Source organism: Myotis myotis, unplaced genomic scaffold, assembly GCF_014108235.1.
Source record: "Myotis myotis isolate mMyoMyo1 unplaced genomic scaffold, mMyoMyo1.p scaffold_m19_p_17, whole genome shotgun sequence".
Taxonomy (NCBI): domain Eukaryota; kingdom Metazoa; phylum Chordata; class Mammalia; order Chiroptera; family Vespertilionidae; genus Myotis; species Myotis myotis.
The window spans coordinates 11,839,096-11,858,074 of record NW_023416321.1 but is presented as its reverse complement, the minus strand read 5'-3'; the positions used below and the strand labels follow the sequence as shown (position 1 = coordinate 11,858,074).

The 18,979-nt window shown below is 49.7% G+C and overlaps 1 long non-coding RNA gene across 3 annotated transcripts in view; it reads left to right on the top strand.

The window, feature by feature from the left end:
* LOC118671306 overlaps positions 1–18,979 on the top strand; it is a 28,464-nt gene that overhangs the window by 6,710 nt on the left and 2,775 nt on the right. Inside the window, exons 1-4 of one of the 3 annotated variants that reach the window (XR_004972732.1) lie at positions 2,645–2,725; positions 3,276–3,533; positions 14,455–14,555; positions 18,082–18,182. This is a non-coding gene — a long non-coding RNA (uncharacterized LOC118671306). Of the gene's footprint in view, positions 1–2,644; positions 2,726–3,275; positions 3,534–14,454; positions 14,556–18,081; positions 18,183–18,979 lie in introns of those variants that run through there. The other 2 variants (XR_004972734.1, XR_004972733.1) reach the window with 2 other exon arrangements.

The following is an 18,979-nucleotide window of genomic DNA, read 5'->3' as shown; positions in this document are numbered from 1 at the left end:
AACCAGCTGCTGTGGAGGCTGTATGGCTCACAGTTGCTATCTGGCCCCTGACAGAAAAAGTCTCCTGCAAACACCCTCCAGGCCCTGGGGACTCCTGGCCCAGCCTTGACAGGTCCGACTTCTTTCCTAACAGTCAGATCCGTATTTCTTTTTTTAAAAAATATATTTTTATTGATTTCAAAGAGGGAGAGATAGAAACACCGACGATGAGAGGAATCATTGATTGCTGTCTCCTGCATGTCCCACACGGAGGATCAAGCCTGCAACCTGGGCATGTGCCCTGACCGGGAATCGAACCGTGACCTCCTGGTTCATAGGTTGATGCTCCACCACTGAGCCAGGCCGGCCGGGCAGACCCATATTTCTAACAATGTGCCAGACTTCTCACACTTCATGTCCTCAAACAGAACCTGACCCTTTTCCTCCAAATCTCTCTCTTTCTGTGGCTCGTAATTCAGTTATTTGTTCATCATTCACTCGAGCTCCCAAACTGAAGCCCCAGGAGGGCCCTTGGCCTTCCCAACACCCCCAGCTCCGTACCCAGTGCTCTCTGTGTTTGAATGTGGGGTCTCCCCGCCTTTCCCCACGCGTCCCGTGCCCGGCCAGGCTCTGGCACGCGCCTCCTCACCCCTGACGCCTGCGCACTATGGAGTCAGCATCTTCATACTCCAGTGGCCTCAGTCGCTTCCCTGTAGCAAGGTCCTGCTGTCTCCCAAGGACAAGACACATCTGAGGTCCCCACCTGCCGTGGCAGAGCCCAGATGGGAACTCGGGGTTAGGAGCCTTCGAAGGCCCGTTGCCCCACCCCCACCCCTCCATTCTTTGCAGGATCAAAGCACCAGGAAGCACAAAGGAAATTCTTTGCATAGCAGAGCACAAAAGAAGCCCCTTCCACACCCTCAGAGAAGAATGTGGCCGTGGGCTGAGCAGTTCTGCTCTGTCCCCGCCTCTCCCCGCCCCAACTCCCCACCCCCCCACCCCCCCACCCCCGCACCAGCCCCCCCCCCTCCTCCCCGCCTCTCCCTCTCTCCCCAGAACTCCTTCACCTGGACACCTGCACAGAGGCAGCCCAGCTCAAGAGACACCTCCTACACGGCAAAGCCCCTCCCAGGACCCTGAAGGTCATGGCGGCCCCACTCGTCCTCCTCCCTCTCCTAATGACACAGCAGCCGCTCTGGGGGACAAAGAGAAGCCAAACTGGGCTGGGGTCCTCCTGGGGAGTCTGGGTTTTGTCCTTGGGGCAGTTTGGGTGACGTCCTGCCCGAGGGTACTCCCCCAGTCATTCCGCCTCTCTCTAGGGCAGTGGTTCTCAACCTTCCTGATGCCGCGACCCTTTAATACAGCTCCTCATGTTGTGGTGACCCCCAACCATAAAATTATTTTCGTTGCTACTTCATCACTGTAATGTTGCTACTGTTATGAATCGTCATGTAAATATCTGATATGCAGGATGTGTTTAGGCGACCCCTGTGAAAGGGTCGTTCGACCCCCAAAGGGGTCGCGACCCACAGGTTGAGAACCGCTGCTCTAGGGTTTCCTTGTAAGGCTCCTCCTTCTCTGCAGGTGTTCACATCTGTTTGCTTATTCATCACCTGTCGTGCACATAGAAAGTTAGGTACCAGATCGAGTGTGACATTGTCTCTCTTCTCTGCTGCTTCCGCAGCATCCACAAGTGTCTGGCTTATCGCTGACGTGCAATAAACTTTTGCTGAATGAATGAATGAATGAATGAACGAACGAACGAAGTGGCTAGCGACACTCTGATGGCCTCTTGTATCCCACACATGGTGGAAGGTAGGGCGTCTCCTACCTTCTCCTCCTGGAGGACTTCTCACATCTCCCCCTGAGCCCCTGGCAGACACTATCTAAGCCAACAGCAACTCCATTTGCCTGCTTGTTCAGGCCACAGCACCAGCCGTCCTTGGCTCCTGCCTCCTTTTCCTCCAAGGCACCGGCAAATCCTCTGGGTCCCCCTTCAAGGCGCACCCTGACTGACCACCTCCCATGGCCTAGATGGCCTCCCCCCTCTGCTTGCCACCCTCGCTGCACACCTGGAGTAGAATCCAAAGGTGTCGCCAGTTTCAACAAGCCCCACGGCGCTGGCCCTGGTTCCCACCAGGATCTCACTCTGTTCTCTCTCTGCTTCGCTCGCTCTGTTCCAGCCGCCCACCTCCCACAGGGCCCGCCCTCCAGCTTCACCCGCTCACACAGGTCATCAGCAAGGCCTTCCCTGACCGCCCCATCGAGACAGGGCCTTCCTCGATTCCTGTTTTTTTCTAGCACTTTCCAGGCTTCCGAGAGCCCTTCACAGCCTTTGCTTATTGTGTTATCGCCTCTAAAATGTGAGCTCCGAAAGGGCAAGGGCTCTGTCGCTTTAAGGGCTGCAGGGCCGGGGGCAGGGCTTGGGCATGGCGGGTGGTCATAGGTGTTTGTTGGCTGGAACTGGATGGGACTGGAGGAGCGATCCCAGCGCGGGGGGGGGGGGGGGGGGGCCCTCGCCAGGGGGAGGGGGGGTTCTGAGCTCGGTCAAAGGGTCTTGGTCAAGTGCACCAGGGCCCTCCCTGACTCCTCTGCATGCGGACCTCACCGTCCCAGTGCCCTCGGCCTCGAACCCTGGGCTGGGCCGTGTGAGTCACGTGGGCCAGGAGGATGTGAGCAGAGGGCTGTGCCTTCCGCGGCTCCTGCCTCTGCTGCGGGATGAGAACGTGCCCCGGCTCGCCTGGGGGTGAGGGGAGACCCGTGGCCCTGTGGGGAGAACATTCTGGGCCAAGGCCAAAGGCAGGACGCACCTGGGGTGCTTCGGAGGGAGTAAAGGGGCCGTGACTGCAGCCCAGGGAGGGAGGGGCGGTCACAGGGGCCACAGGGGCGGGTTATGGAGGCCTGGGCTCTTCCCCTGGGCCAGTGGGCAGCGGGGCCGGGCATGACCTGACTCGGGTAGTGAAGGGGTCACCGTGGCTGGTGGGGAATAAGCTCCCGGCCGGGCAGAAGCAGGGAGCCCGGCCACAGATGTCACAATGAGACGGGGTGCCCACCCCCCAGCCTCTCCCGCCTCCGGCCCTGGCACCCGCCGTTCCCATCCCCCTTGCTCCCTGCCCGGCGAACTCCTTCTTCACAGAGACCTTCCTGGGAGCGTCTCCCCCCTTCACCCCAGGGAAGGCCTTCTCTCTTCCTCTCCCTGCCCGTCCTTTCCCCTCCCAGCAGCAGGGCTCCCTGCAATCATGGGCCCGCCCTGCGTTTACTGTCTGCTGTTTAACGTCTGCTCCACTGGGTTGCAGGGCCCCTCTCCAGCCAAGCTCCGGGACAGGCTCCTGGACTCCAGTCCCCGTTCGTTCAGACCCGAGTGAGCTTGGAAAGCCAGTGAGCCACCCGGCCTCAGTTTCCTCCTCGAAAAAGTGCTGGTAACTTCAAGGGCGAGACCCAACGAGATGGCCAACGCCAAGCACAGAGCTCAGGGCCGGGCACGCCAGCCATGGAGAGAAGATGGTGTCAGAAGTGGCGAGAAGCACGTAGTCTCCGTGCCAGCAGCGCTCCAGGTACGAGGCCGCCCGCCCGGTGGGGCAGGTTTGAAACTGCCTCTTGCGCTCAGGAACACGGGAGCGTGTGTGGCATTTGTTGGTGGTGGTTGCTTAGCATCCCAACACCCATGGGAGGGGCCGAATCCCTAGACGGCGGGAGGCGGCTTCCCCGACGGAAGTGGAAGGGGCCAGTCTCCCTCTCCCAGAGCCCGCGGAGGGCTTGGCGGGCACTCAGCCTGGGCCCATGCCTCCCAGGACTCTGACCCTGACCAGGGCCACAGAGCAGCTGTGACCATTGAGACGGCTCCTCCGGTGTGGTGTGTGGTGGTGGGGGGCGGGGGGCTGCAGGGGCAGCTCGGGGCAGCTGGGCCGTGATGTCAGCAGGCCTGTCCCCGCTAGTTCCTGCCTGTGGTCCCGCCTCCCAGCTTTCAGGGTCCTTGCCCCATTGATGAGCCTGGTTCTCTAGCCTACCCCGTGATTCTGTGAGCCACCTATGACCCTTCCAGAAAATTCCTTCCGGTCCGTAGTCAACCAGAGTTGTTTTCTGTTATGTGTAACCAGGAACTCTGAGTCCTCTACCCTCCCAAACAGGACTGAGCCTCGAGCCCTAAAAAACCCTGGCTCGCACCCTTGGCCCCACCCTCCACTCTACCAGGAGCACAAAGCCTCCCTCGGCTGAGTCAGCCTGTACTCAGGGACCCAGAGAACAGGTAGAAGGTGTGGCAGCTGCTATCTGCCAACACCCCTGGGCTTCCTTCCTAGAACGCACCCGTCCCCCGCCCCCGCCCCCGCCCCCCCTGCTCTGCCCCAACCCAGATGGCACCGAGGTTGTCCCCAGGAATAGGCAAGGCTGTTCCAGAGGAAACGGAGAGAAGCAGAAGGAGCTGAGTCTGGAATGCTGAGCTCAACGTTGAGGTCTTTGCCTCAGTAAAAACAGCGAGCCGGGAGGGCACTCTCCCCCACCACCCCACCACCCCACCCTCTGGGCTGGAGAGCGGGCACCGCAGAGCACAGGCAGGAGAGGGCCTGCCTCCCAGGTGAGGGTGTGCAGCTGCCACCCTCTCAGAATTCCCTCCCCGTGTGTACATGTCAAGCAGACTTGGCCCTGGGGCTCCTCTGGGCAGAGAGGGCCTGAGCCGGCCCCTCCCCCAAGTTTCCTACAGAAATGTCTGAGAGAGGGGTCTGGGGCCAGAAAGGATGATACAGTAAACAGGAGGCTGGGTGGCCCATGGGCCCTCTTCGTGAATGCTGGCAGCTGTGGGCACCAGCAGGGTGGACGCTGGCATGGACAAGGAGGCCAGAGGCCATCTTTACGGGTCCCAGCAGGGATCCTGAGAGTGACCAAGCTCAGGAGCCCTCTCCCTCCTGACAGCACTAGCTGGAACGCCAGGGAGCAAGGGAGGCAAACCCAGCAAGGCTGAGGTTACCCTGAGTTCTCTGAGAGAAGGTTCCCACACCACCCAACAGGGGCAATTCAGTTAAAGTCCGTTAGGGAAACTGTCCACACATCTGACTTTGCTGCCTGTGAAGTCTGTACCTGCCACAAAGGCACCCACCCCAAGGAGCCCCGCCACCAGCATTGCCGGAGAGAACAAGGGTGCGGGGTCTGCCTGAGGCCTGGAGAGCTTTCGGGAGAGCGGTGGGTGAGCCATTACCAGGACTCTGAAGTCATGGGAAAGCCTGGCCTCGTTAGGCACTTACTGTGTGCCTGGCACCATGCTCAATATTAAACAGAGTGTTTCTGAACTGGGTGAAAAGTATTCCCATTCAGCAGATGAGGAAACTGAGGCACAGAGGTATTGCAGAGGGGCGCCAGGATGCACTGGGCGGATTTCCCACGGGATGGCTCACGTGGCGGTGGATGCAAAGATAGGCTCCTCGGGTAAACTAGAGTACTGTTCTGGGGCTTGAAGCCCGAAGGTAATGTTGGGAAAGATGGGAGGTTTGGGAAAGACGAGATTAATTAAAGTGCTGGTTCTCGGAGGGGACTCCGGCGGGAGTGGCGCGCCCTCTGGTGGACATGAGGAGAATGGCAGCTCAGGGGCTCTGCCCAGCTCCACCGATGCCCATGAATGGAAAGGGTGGGCAAAGCTCAGAGACGGTGCCCAGAGGGGCCACATGTGGTGTGGGGTCTGGGCTCAGCAGTGGCTACTCCGGAGGGTCCTGTCTGGGAAGGAGCATTCTATCAGGAGAGAGAGAGAAGGAAGGAAACGGACCTTCACTGAGCGCTGATCATATGCTTAGAAAAGACACGGAAAACAATGCTATTCACTTTAAAAACGGGCCAAGATACACAGGCACATGCAAACCAAAAGAAAACTGAGGGCATGGCCGAAAGATCAAAGTTAAATTTTTTTTAAAAAAGTTAAAATTCAACTCAGGAAGAATTATATGAGACAGAGCAGATCTCTAATCTCTCTCTTTTTTTAATATATTTTATTGATTTTTTACAGAGAGGAAGGGAGAGAGATAGAGAGTTAGAAACATCGATGAGAGAGAAACATCGATCAGCTGCCTCCTGCACATCTCCCACTGGGGATATGCCCGCAACCCAGGTACATGCCCTTGACCGGGATCGAACCCGGGACCTTTCAGTCCGCAGGCCGACGCTCTATCCACTGAGCCAAACCGGTTTCGGCTCTCTAATCTCTTTTGATCTTAATCTTCTTCAAGACCCCAGAAAACAAAATGCATACCAAATAACATAAAAACATGTACATCAAGAAACTGAAGCCGGCCAGCGTGGCTCACTGGTTGAGTGTTGACCTATGAACCAGGAGGTCATGGTTTGATTCCTGGTCAGGGCATATGCCTGGGTTGTGAGCTCAATCCCCAGCAGAGGGCATGCAGGAGGCAGCCGATTAATGACTCTTAATGATGTTTCTAACTCTCTCTCCCTCTCTGAAATACATATATATGTGTGTATATATATATATATTCATTTTTAAGAAAGAAAGTGAAAAGACAACCCACAGAATGGGAGAAAATATTTGTAAATCTTATGGCTCAGCCGTGGGCAAACTACGGCCCGCGGGCCATTTGAGATGAATAAAACTAAAAAAAAGACTGTACCCTTTTATGTAATGATGTTTACTTTGAATTTATATTAGTTCACACAAACACTCCATCCATGCTTTTGTTCCGGCCCTCCGGTCCAGTTTAAGAACCCATTGTGGCCCTCGAGTCAAAAAGTTTGCCCACCCCTATATATAGCTGATCAGGGACTTGTATCAGAATATGTAAAAAAAATATCTTACAACTCAACAATAAAAAGACAACCAATTTTTAAAATCGGTAAAGGATTTGCATAGACATTTCTCTAAAGAAGACATACATATGGCCACTAGGCACATGAAAGGATGCTCAACGTCACTCGTCACCAGGGAAATTCAGAACCACAATGAAACATCTTTATTCTATTGCCCTTTGCTCTGGAGAGAGGCACTGTCTCTGACTTCCAAGTAGGTTTACAATTGTTAGTATGGAAAATAATACAATCTTATATAATAAAAGGCTAATATGCAAATTGTCCCCTTGACCAGGAGTTCAACCAGGGGGTGGGGCTGGCTGGCCAACCGCCCAGGGTCCCCCCACCCCCCACCCGGCCTGAATGGGGTGTGCTGGCCGGACCCCACTCATGCATGAATTCGTGCATTGGGCCTCTAGTAATTAATAAAAAACAACACAAGAATAAGCTCTGTGTTTCACGTACTCACAACTGTAAACCTATATTTGTCCCACCCTGCATATACACATACATGTACATACATACATATATAAAAACTAGAGGCCCGGTGCACAAAAATTTGTGCACTCGGGGGGGGGAGGGGATGTCCCTCAGCCTGGCCTGTGCCCTCTCACAGTCTGGGACCCCTCAGGGGATGACCACCTGCTGGCTTAGGCCCACTCCCTGGGGGATTGGGCCTAAGATGGCAATCAGACATCCCTCTGGCAGCCCGGCAGCCCTCAGGGGATGTCCACTTGCCAGGGGGGAGCAGGCCTAGCTGTAGTTGGACATCCTTAGCACTGCTGAGGAGGCGGGAGAGGCTCCCACCACCACCGCTGTGCTGGCAGCCATCAGCCTGGCTTGTGGCTGAGCAGAGCTCCTCCCATGTGAGAGCAACCTGACCACCAGAGGGCAGCTCCTGCATTGAGCGTATGCCCCCTGGTGGTCAGTGTGTGTCATAATGACCAGTCATTCCCAGTCTTTCTGCTGTTAGGGTCAGTTTTCATATTACCCTTTTACTATATAGGATAGAGGCCTGGTGCACGGGTGGGGGCCGGCTGGTTTGCCCTGAAGGGTGTCCCGGATCAGGGTGGGGGTCCCGCTTGGGTGCCTGGCCAGCCTGGATGAGGGGATGATGGCTGTTTGCAGCTGATCACACCCCCCTTCAGGGTGGGGGTCCCCACTGGGGTGCCTGGCCAGTCTGGGTGAGGGGCTGAGGGCCGTTTTCTGGCTGGCGGGTGACTGAAGCTCCCAACCTCTCCTTTTTTTCTTTTTTTTTTATTCTGGGATTTATTTACCTTCTATGGCTGTCACTGGAACAGCTCCAGCTCTGAGACCTCAGCTGCTGAAAGCAGGTATCTGGGTTTGTTTGGGTTCTATAATCGTAACACGGTTGCAGTCCTGCTCGCTCCAGCTCTGATGGCTGAAAGCAGGTTTCTGGGGATTGTTTAACTTCTATAATTGCAACAAAGTTGCGTAGAGTGCAAGCTCAGAGGCCGACAGCGGCAGGCGGGGAACCTTGGCTTCCTCCTTCACTGGAGCAAGCAAGCCTCCTGTTCGCTTCAGCTGCCTGGCTGCCGGCCGCCATCTTGGTTGGCAGTTAATTTGCATATCTCACTGATTAGCCAATGGGAAGGGTAGCGAAGTTACGGTTAATTACCATGTTTGTCTATTATTAGATAGGATTAAAGTCAATGTGGTGAAATGTTAACCACTGGTAAAGGGTATATGTTCTTGCAATTTTTATGTAAGTTTAAAAGTACACCAAAACCAAAAGCTATTCCCCTACACCCACAAAAAAGCTAACACATAAATAAAAGAGCTCATTAAATGCCCAGAGTAATAAATGAAACTTGTGGCTGCCTCCCCAACGAGACTTTTACTTCTTCCTTGCTAATGGGCCTGATTTCAGCCCTATTAGACTTTTTAACCTACACAGTGCAATACTTTGATTTTAAAAATAAAAAGAATAAGAGGGTCCCCACAACCAGAAAAAGTGGGTGCTGTTGAGAGAATGTGTGAATGAATCAGTGAATAGGTAGTGAGTGAAGGGACAAAGCAGGCGAGTGATGTGTTGTCTTTCTTTTTTTAAAAAAAATATATTTTTATTGCTTTCAGAGAGGACGGAAGAGGGAGAGAGAGATAGAAACATCCATGATGAGGGAGAATCATTGATCTGCTGCCCCCCACTGGGGATCGAGCCCACAACCCAGGCATATGCCCCTGACCGGAATCGTAATTGAACCTGGGACCTTTCAGTTCACAGGCCGATGCTCTATCCACTGAGCCAAACTGGCCAGGGCTGATGTGTTTTCATATCCAATCCCGCGGCACCTCGATGCCGGTCCACTCAGGTGAGGGACAGATGGCTCTGTGTACAGCCGGCAGCTGGGTTGGCCAAAGTGCGCTTTCTTCCCTCTTTCAGGTCAGGGCAGGCTGACCCCTGCTTGCTGCTTCCTCCTCTCTGCGGGGTTCTCCTTACTGCATCCTGGGCAGAAAGGCGCCCTGGCATGCCGGGTGACAGCACCAGGCTGGCCACCAGGGGGCCCAGATCTAGCCCAGGCCTGTTTCCAGCTGCCCCTGTGACTACTGGTGAGCATTTCCCTTTCTTGGGCTGGGTTTTCCACATTTGCTTCTTAAGCAGTTTGGCCAAATTAATGGTTCTCCAACTTCGGCCGCCATTTAAACCAACCGGGGACCTTTTAGAAGCTCCAGGGCCCAGGCTGCACCCCAGAGCGACCACGTCAGACTCTTTAGGGTGGGACCCCAGGTGTCACGGATTTTCACTTTTACCTTTTATATTTTTAATTATGTTTTTATTAATTTTTAGAGAGAGAGGAAGGGAGAGGGATAGAGAGCAATATGGATGAGAGAGAAACATCGATTGGCTCCCTCCTGCACACCCCCTACTGGAGGTGGAGCCTGCAACCAGGAATTGAACTGGTGACCTTTCGGTTCCTGGGTTGATGCTCAACCACTGAGCACACGGGCCGGGCAGGGTGTTTGTTTTCTTTAAATCCTCAGGCAAGGATATGTTTCTATTGACTTTTAGAGAGAGAGGAAGGGAGAGGGAGAGGGAGAGAAACATCAGTTGGCCGCCCCCCACACCCCAACCGAGGATCGAACCCGCAACCCAGGTATGTGTCCTGACTTGGATTTGAACCCACAACCTTCTGGTGTATGAGACAACGCTCCAACCAATGAGCCACCGGGCCAAGGCCACCTGTTTTCAAGTCTTCCCAGGCGATCCCAATGCTCACGTATATGAGAACCTGTGGATCATGTTCCCCATGTTTCCCTCCAGCATCACGCTGTTGAGGCCCACCCTGAGGCCCATCCATTGCCCTGTCTTCTGTGACTGGAGGATTAAATGAAAGGTGAGAATCAGCCCCCCCTGCCCCCCGCCAGCCCCCCCCCCCCCTCACCACCACCTGTGGGTTCCAGTCCTCAGCTTGCCTTTGGGGCAGCAGCCTGCTCAGGACTTAGCCCAGCTCCAACCACCCTTCGTTTGCACCTCCTGCTCCAACCCCTGCCTCCTCCATTATGTTTGAAATCCGTCTTCCCAGGTATGGGTTGGGGGCCTCTTGCTTTTTCCTCACAGCTGCTGATGGGGGCCTGGGAGGAAAGGGAGCTATAATTGGGGAGGTGGGGGAGCCTGTTCAGTTTGAGATACTAAGCATTTGTTTTTTCTAATCCCCGAGGCAGCAGCTGTTAACCTTTTCCAAGGAGGGCTGACCCCGCCTGGGGTCTGGCAGGGTGTGGGTGCCCTTGGGTGAGCTCTGAGTCTGCACTGTCTCCCAGGGGACACAGCCTGAGGAGGGAGGTGGGAGCCTTGAATTCCAATCCCTCCTTCCACTTGCTCCGTCCCGTGCAAGTCAAACAGCACACCTGAGCATAGTTTGCCCATCTATAAAATAGGCCAGCGCCTGCTCTCTCATGGGGCCAATGAGAGCAGCGATTCACGCGGATTCAGATGCGCTGAGGCTACGTGCTGTTTGGTTGGTAGCTTGTGCAGACGTGTGAGCGTGGGGGTGGGCTTGCTGACCGGAGTACAGAGCAGACCCACGGCGGAACCCCAACAGGAGGTGAGGGGGAAGCTCGCAGGTGAGTTTGGAAGTCCTGTTTCCTACATGGGCCTCCAGGATTGGGGAGGGGCCTGAGGAAGAGAGGTACTGGGGTGACGCTGCAGCCCTAAGGCCCGTGGCCCTCCCCCACTGCCAATGGTGTAGTCAAGAGCAGAGCAAGCGACCAGGGGTCTTTTCGGGGTAAACAAGTATCAAAGCTGCAACAGACAAAGAGCAGCAGTGGTCGCTGGTGCTCACCACCCACCAGGGGAGGTTGTGTTTCTTATTTTTTTAAATGCATTTGCGTGTTTTTAATTAAATCTTTATTGTTGAAAATAGTACATGTCCCCTTCCCCACCCCCCACTGACCCCTTCTAGCCAGCTCCCACCCCCTATCCCAGGCCTTCACCACCCTATTGTCTGTGTCCGTGGGTTATGCATATATGCATGCAAGTTCTTTGGCTGATCTCTTCCCACCCACTCACCCTCCCTCCCCTGCCTTTCCTCTGAGATTCCGCAGTCTGTTGCATGCTTCAATGTCTCTGGATCTATTTTGTTCATCAACTTATTAGATTCCACATGTGAGTGAGGTCATGTGATACTTGTCTTACTCTGATTGGCTTATCTCACTTAGCATAATGCTCTCCACGTCCCTCCAAGCTGTCTCAAAGGGTAAGAGACCCTTCTTTTTTACAGCTGCATAGTGTTTTATAGTGTAAATGCCCCACAGCTTTTTTATCCACTCATGTACTGATGGGCACTTGGGCTATTTCCAGATCTTAGCTATTGTAAACTGTGCTATGAACATAGGGGTGCATACATTCTTTCCGATTGGTGTTTTGGGTTTCTTATATTCCTAGAAGTGGGATCACTGGGTCAAATGGCAGTTCCATATTTAATTTTTTGAGGAAACTCCGTATGTTTTCCATAATGGCCACACAGTCTGCATTCCCACCAGCAGTGCACTAGGGTTCCCCCTTCTCCGCATCCTCGCCAGCACTTGTCATTTATTGATTTGTTGATGGTAGCCATTCTGACGCATGTGAGGTGATGCCCCATTGTCATTTTGATTTGCATCTCTCTGATGGTCAGTGACCTTGAGCATTTTTTCATGTCTCTTGGCCATCTGTATGTCCACTTTGGAGAAGTGTCTATTTGTTAATTGGACTGTTTGTCTTCCTTTTGTTAAGTTGTACGAGTTTCTTATATTATGGGTATTAACCCTTTATCAGATGTATCGTTGCAAATGTCCTCCCTTTTCATTTTGTTGGTTTCTTTTGCTGTGCGGCTTTTTGTTTTGATGTAGTCCCATTTCTTTTCTTAGTTTTCTTTGCCTTAGAGATGTATCTGTAAACATGCTGCTACGAGAGATGTCTGAGATCTTGCTGCCTATGGTTTCTTCTAGGATTTTTATGGTCTCACAAGTTACATTAAGTCTTTTATCCACCTTGAGTTTATTCGTGTATGGTATAAGTTGGTGGTCCAGCTTCATTTTTTTTGCATGATCCGTCCAGTTTTCCCACATCATTTATTGAAGAGTCTGTCTTTACTCCATTCTATATGCTCTTGTCTCCTCTGTCAAATATTGAGTGTAATGGCTTGGGTCGTTTCTGGGGTCTCTGTTTCGTTCCATTGACCTATATGCCAGTACTAGGCTGTTTTTGGGGGTTTTTTTTTCAGGCTGTTTTGATTACAGTGTCTTTGTAGTATAACTTGATATCCGGTGTTGTGATTCTTCCAACTTTGTTCTTACGGTTGATGTGGCTACTCGGGGTCTTTTTTGGTTCCATGTACATTTTTGGAGAATTTGTTCTAGATATGTGAAATACGCTGTATTTTAATAGGGATTACATTGAATCTGTAGATTGTTTTAACTTTCAGCCTCAAATTGGTAAATTGGAAGAATGTGTTACTTTATTTTTTTTTGACAGAGAAGTTTCTGTTTGTAAAACAAAAACACCTCCCTCGCCGCTCCGCCCGCCTCCCCCCCCCCCCCCCCCCGTTACAAAATGCAAGTCTGATTATGATAACAGCCCCTTGCTGTAAACTGCCTAATGGCTTGGGGGTTGTTCTAAAATAGACAAAAACCTTTCATCGAGACCAGGACTGTCCAATAAAAATACTATGTAAGCCACATTTAAAAAGTAAAAACAAGTGAAGTTCATTTTAACCTATTTATTTGACCCATTTATCAAATCCTAGTATTTTATACCTAGAGCGTATCTCATTTCATGTGGCCAGTGGCTACCCATGCGACAGCACAGGGCAGCCCTCCCATGGCCTGGCTGCTGCCTGCACCCTCAGTCCCTGCAGCCACCGTCGCTCCCCAACGGATCCCTGGGAAGCTCCTCTCTCTCTTCCTTCTGGATCTGAAGCTGACTCATCCTTTAGATGTCAGGTCAATGCCTGGCCTTCAGATTCTTTTCTAGACGCCCTCATCCCATGTTTTTCTCACCACGCCCACAACTGTACTTTCCCATGTACTTAAGACCCCTCTTCCGCCAGCCAGCTTGTAACTCCAGGACAGAGACCATTGCGGGCTTTTGTTGTTTTAACATCACTCCCCGGGCTTAGCGTCTTGCAGAGCAGGCTTCCAACCTACTGTGGGGTGGAGGCTAAGTATGGTGTGACGTTCGCTGCTTTTTCTGCTCTCTGGGAACGGCGCCTTATAAAGGGACTCCTCTGTGTATCTCTGCTAGAGAACCCGAGACACAAAGCACTCAGTGCTGAAAATGTTCAAGTAGAAATTTAAGCACAAAGATAAATATTTCTTCCCCAATTACGCACCCCTTAAAAATACTCAGCTCCTTTTCATGATTTGGGCTGTAAGGAAAATTACTCTTCAAGCTTGAAAGTAATTATTGCCCTTCGGTGACATTTTCCCTTGAGAAGCTGCGGAGGAGGAAGGGGAGATCACTGTCCCGTTTAACTGGCAGAGCTGAGCGCCAAATGTGGAGGTGCCGCCGTTCCTCCTTCCTGTTAACACTTTTCCAGGTGAACAGCAAGCTCAAACCCAGTCACCCAACGGATCCAGCTGATACCAAACTTGATGACGCCCATCTAGGGGCTCCAGCCCCTCCACCATGTTGCAAAGCCAAACTCCTCCACCTTCAGTCACTATTGTTCCTTCTCAGGACAGTAAATTTGAAGACTCCCTCTACGCCACTGCCCCCAAACATGGTTGAATTATCCATTTCTCAGGGCCTACCTCTCTCTCTCTCACCTTGAAGTCTCGTCGCGTGTGTGTGTGTGTGTGTGTGTATGTATGTACATGTGTACATGTACGTACGTGTGCGGTAGGAATCACTCGGGAGTCTCAGGCTACACATTCCCTTGAAGCTTTCCAAAAACTCAACCTAGTGCAAACAAGTCTCGTGTTGTACAAGGGCGATGCATTTAAATAACAATAGTATATTTCAAATCCTAGCCTGCCTCCAAACTGCAAGCTTTTTGTTTGTGGGTTTAACAGGCATACATCCCAGAGCCTGCCCAGCACCTCCCGAAAAACCTCAGATAATGAAAAGATTATAGCTGCCAACACAAGCTCCATATCTACTTATTATTCAGTTCTTGGGATTTTCTATGCTACAAAATTAATAATGTTGAAAGGCTTTAAAATTAGAATTTTCTTTTACAAATGAATTTGCAGGTGATCTAGAGCTGGTGCTTCAAGTCAGAATTCAGAGCCCCAAAGAAAATGACTTCATTGAAGTTGACTGAACAAAGAGCTGCTATCAAAACCAACTAAAAGTGAGTTGCTGTGAACTGGAGATTAATCTAGCATATGAAATAGATCTTCCCTCACCTCCAAATTCCCAATAGCTCAGTGTTAATACAGGCATTACATGAACACTTCTCTCACCCAACTGTCCAAAAAGCAGAAATTTTAAATACTGTAGGTGCAGAAATGGTACTTTTCCACTCATGAATATGAGTGAATCTGACCTGAATCTGCAGTTTACCCATTACCCATGGACCTTTTTAAAAGTTATTTCATGTTTTAAATTTGTCACTCTGGCGAGATGACTGATTTGGGAAATAAATTCAAAGGCAAGCTCTCTGTCTGCTCAGGCCAAGGCAACGGTGGGAGCCTCCATAGGCCTCACAGAAGCACCTCTGCACTGAACACACTCACCTAAGCCATGTGTTTAAGACAGCATGGCCCCCTGCCGAAACCGGTTTGGCTCAGTGGATAGAGCGTCGGCCTGCGGACTGAGAGGTCCCGGGTTCGATTCCGGTCGGAGGCATGTACCTGGGTTGCGGGCATATCCCCAATGGGAGATGTGCAGGAGGCAGCTGATCGATGATTCTCTCTCATCGATGTTTCTAACTCTCTATCTCTCCCCCTTCCTCTCTGTAAAAAATCAATAAAATATATATATTAAAAAAAAGAGCTAAAACTATAAGATTTAAAAAAAAAAAAAATTTAAAAAAATAAAAATAAAAAAATAATAATAAAAAAAAAAAGACAGCATGGCCCCTGACACAAGCCATCCTACAGTGCTGTGTTCCCGAGGATGGGATATGGGTGTCGGGCCAATTCCCAAGTGCCACCTCCATAACGCATTTTCAATTTTTAAAACTTTGAGGGAAGAGAGGGTTAGAAACACCAATGATGAGAATCATTGATCAGCTGCCTCCTGCATGCCCACTACTGGGGGATTGAGCCTGAAACCAGGGCATATACCCTGACCGGGAATCAAACCATGACCTCTGGATTCATGGGTCAACGCTCAACCACTGAGCTACATGGGCCAGGCTGATTTTGTTTTGAAATAGTGAGGACAATTTAGTTAGGCAGGGCTCAGGGTTGGTGATGTTGATAGCCTGAAACCACCATTTGTGCAAATGTGAGATTTTAGGTTGTTTTTTAGTGAATATAGGAGAATCAATTGAAAAAATTAATGTTGGGAGAAAAGCTTACACTATCCTAGTAGCAGAACATTAACAGGTTTTACCTAGGGCAGCGGTTCTCAACCTGTGGGTCGCGACCCCTTTGGCGGTCGAATGACCCTTTCACAGGGGTCGCCTAAGACCATCCTGCATATCAGATATTTACATTACGATTCATAACAGTACAACATTACAGTTATGAAGTAGCAACGAAAATAATTTTATGGTTGGGTCACAACATGAGGAACTGTATTTAAAGGACCAGAAGGTTGAGAACCACTGGCCTAGTGGCTGGTTACAAGAAGATAACAAGGGCAGCAATTTAATTATCACAAGGATAAGAAAATAGCCATTCCAAGTTGTTAAACACAGCCTGCACCAATATATATATTAAAAAAATGTATTTTCTATGATAAACTTGAACAGTCCTAAGGCTGCAGATTAATACAAAAAATTCGAGGTGCTTTAAGAGTAATTATAGTTTCACTTCATCCACAGGCTGTGAAAACTAATTTGAGTAAGGTGCAAGTCCACTGAAAACTTTCTCATTTTAAGATACTGAAATGAACCAAGCACCAGAATGCTGTCTTTAAAGTTTCAGGACATATTTAGGTTAAATTATAGAATGATCTAGAATTCTTGGTCTCCCACACACTGTTAATTTACAACAGGATGCCTGGCAGCTCCTGACTCGCCCTTTTACACCCCTCAGAGCTGAAGTCCAGGGAGGAGCGCCTGGCCATCAGAAGTCCTGAACTCACCCCAGGGGGATCCCTGTCTCACCTGGGGAGCGTGTTTGGGAGCAAAAGGGCCACTGCTAATCAACATTTCACATGTCATGGCGCCCCCACTAGGAGCAGAACAAGACCAAAAGGCAGCAGGTTCTCTGAGGTGACAACCTAAGCAGAACAAAGGGAAGGACCGGCGGCCAGCTCTTCTCTTCTCGGCCCAGTTTTCCTTCCTGGAATGGCGTAACCTGAGAGAAGAGCTTTCCTGGAAGCTGCTTTAACAGCAGAACAAAAGCATCCGCCCCCTGGCTGACATCCCATTTCTAGCTTTTAAAAAACGTTAAGACCCTACATTTGGCACTCAAGGAACTGTACCTTTTAAATCTGCCAAACTGAAGGAGGGCTCATTTCACAAAATACACTGTGAATACATCTATTTTATTAGGCACTACCTACACCAAAACCTGTCCCTTTTTAACTTGAAATTTTATTAAGAAATATCGTACAAACAGAAACACCCAGGGTACAGCCGGAAGAAACCACGCACTCAATTCCATGTATTTCACAGCGTGGTCTGGCCTGCACAGAAATAGCAGCGAGTGAAGTGTTCTTCTGCAGCTTGCTTTCCTGACCAGTCATCCACGTTCACACCTGTAGCTGTAGTTCAGGCTGACTTGTGTGGAATTCCACTGTAGAATATATCACAGTACTTATCCAGTGGATTATTAATGGACATTTGGGGGCCTTTCCAGGTTTTTGTTGTTTTTCCCCTTTTCTTCCTACTACAAATGACACTGTTATAACATTCTAAGTCCATCTCCTGGCACACATGTGTAAAGAGTTTCTCTAAGGTACGTATCTAGGGGGTTGGAAGAGCCACAAGAGAAAATATGACACAGCCAGTGTCAACCTGTCTCCCATTTTTTCTGAATATTCTTAAATCTGTTGACAACTGATCTATTTGGGATGGCTGAGAGGAAGAGAAAGGTTAACTATGAAACGCTCAAACTGCATTGCTAAAATAGGCACTAAAAATCTGATACAATGAAAGCCATTTCTCAGCACTGGTTTACTTGAAGCGTACTGCTATGTCTCCCATGTTTCAAAATGCAGGAGGGAGACAGCAAGATTCACAACACGTGGTACACTATCATATATTATAAACTCACATGCAGGCTTACATCCCCCCTCAGCCCACTTCCCCACAAAACACCACTTGGAAGAGGAACTGTTACCAGTCGTAGCTCCTGTAGAGGAAGAAGAGAGGGACAGGAGAAGGAAAACATGGATCACTAAACACTACTACTGATGTATTGTTTAGAATTTTAAAAAAATTTTATTTTTCTACCGTTGCTTTTTTTGAACCATGTACAAGCACTATGATTATGATACAAATTTTTTTTTTTAAAGTAGTCAGCTGGGGTTCTTTGACACAAAAAAACTAAAAATCAGTCTGAACTCGAACTTGTAAATCCGAATGAAGTCCCATTCCACAGAAAGTGTAAACAATTCTCAAGTGTATTTTCTGTTTCATGCACTTTAGAAAAAAATGTTTAAAAACATTCACACAGCTTATCTACAATGCATTTTTAAAAGCACAAAATGGATGCAAGCCCAAAAAACTTCTAACCTAGGTTGTGTTTTAACATCTCTAGGAACTTAATCGGAAGGTGGCTGAACTCTGCGCGTACGTGGAGACACGAACATACCACCTGCAGCAAAGTGATGCCAAAAGGAGAGGACAGAAACACCTAAGGTGGGCGATATGCCTAGTTTATTATAAGCTCAAGATAAGAAACGTATTTCAATTCGAACTAAAAAAATAAATATATTGTGATTTGTTTAAAAATAAAAAGTCTTAACAAAAGGGGTAGATCAATACAATGTACAAGAGTCTCTACATTGCAGTTGGGAGGATGCCAGAGCAGGAGACTCAATTCCCAGGGCAATTAAAAAAAAAAAGAGGCACAACAAAAAGTAAGCTATCACAGTAATACTATGGGTGATGACTGATCAATTAAAAGTTCACCCCATTTATTTTAATCAACGGTTTAAAACCTTTTCTTTTAGAGACATATGCTGAAATATTTACAGATTAAATGATACATGTGAGACCTGAAAATAATTAAGGGGGGGGAGCAGGGGACAAACACATACAAAATAAGATAAGCCTTGAGTATTACCAGTGATGAGTTTTGACAGAGGTTAATGATACTGGTTCTACTATGTGTATGTCTTTTATTGGCTCTCCTTAAAGGCTTTTCAGAAAGGAAACATGCATTAACCAACTAGCAACTTTTAGGTCTGCAAGGCAGAAATGTATATGTCTTATACAGAGCCTCTTAATACTAGATTCTTATGAATTTGATTACTAAGAATCATTTCCCCTTAAGCCTAATAAATTTTGGGTGTTGGGAGTGACCCAACTTCTAGAGCTCCATAACTAATTAATCCTGAACACTTTAGGAGCCAGGCCTCCCTCCAAATCCCACATAACTTCAATATCAACCTAAGTGTTTGTAGAGATATTCATTTCCTGTACATTATTAAAAT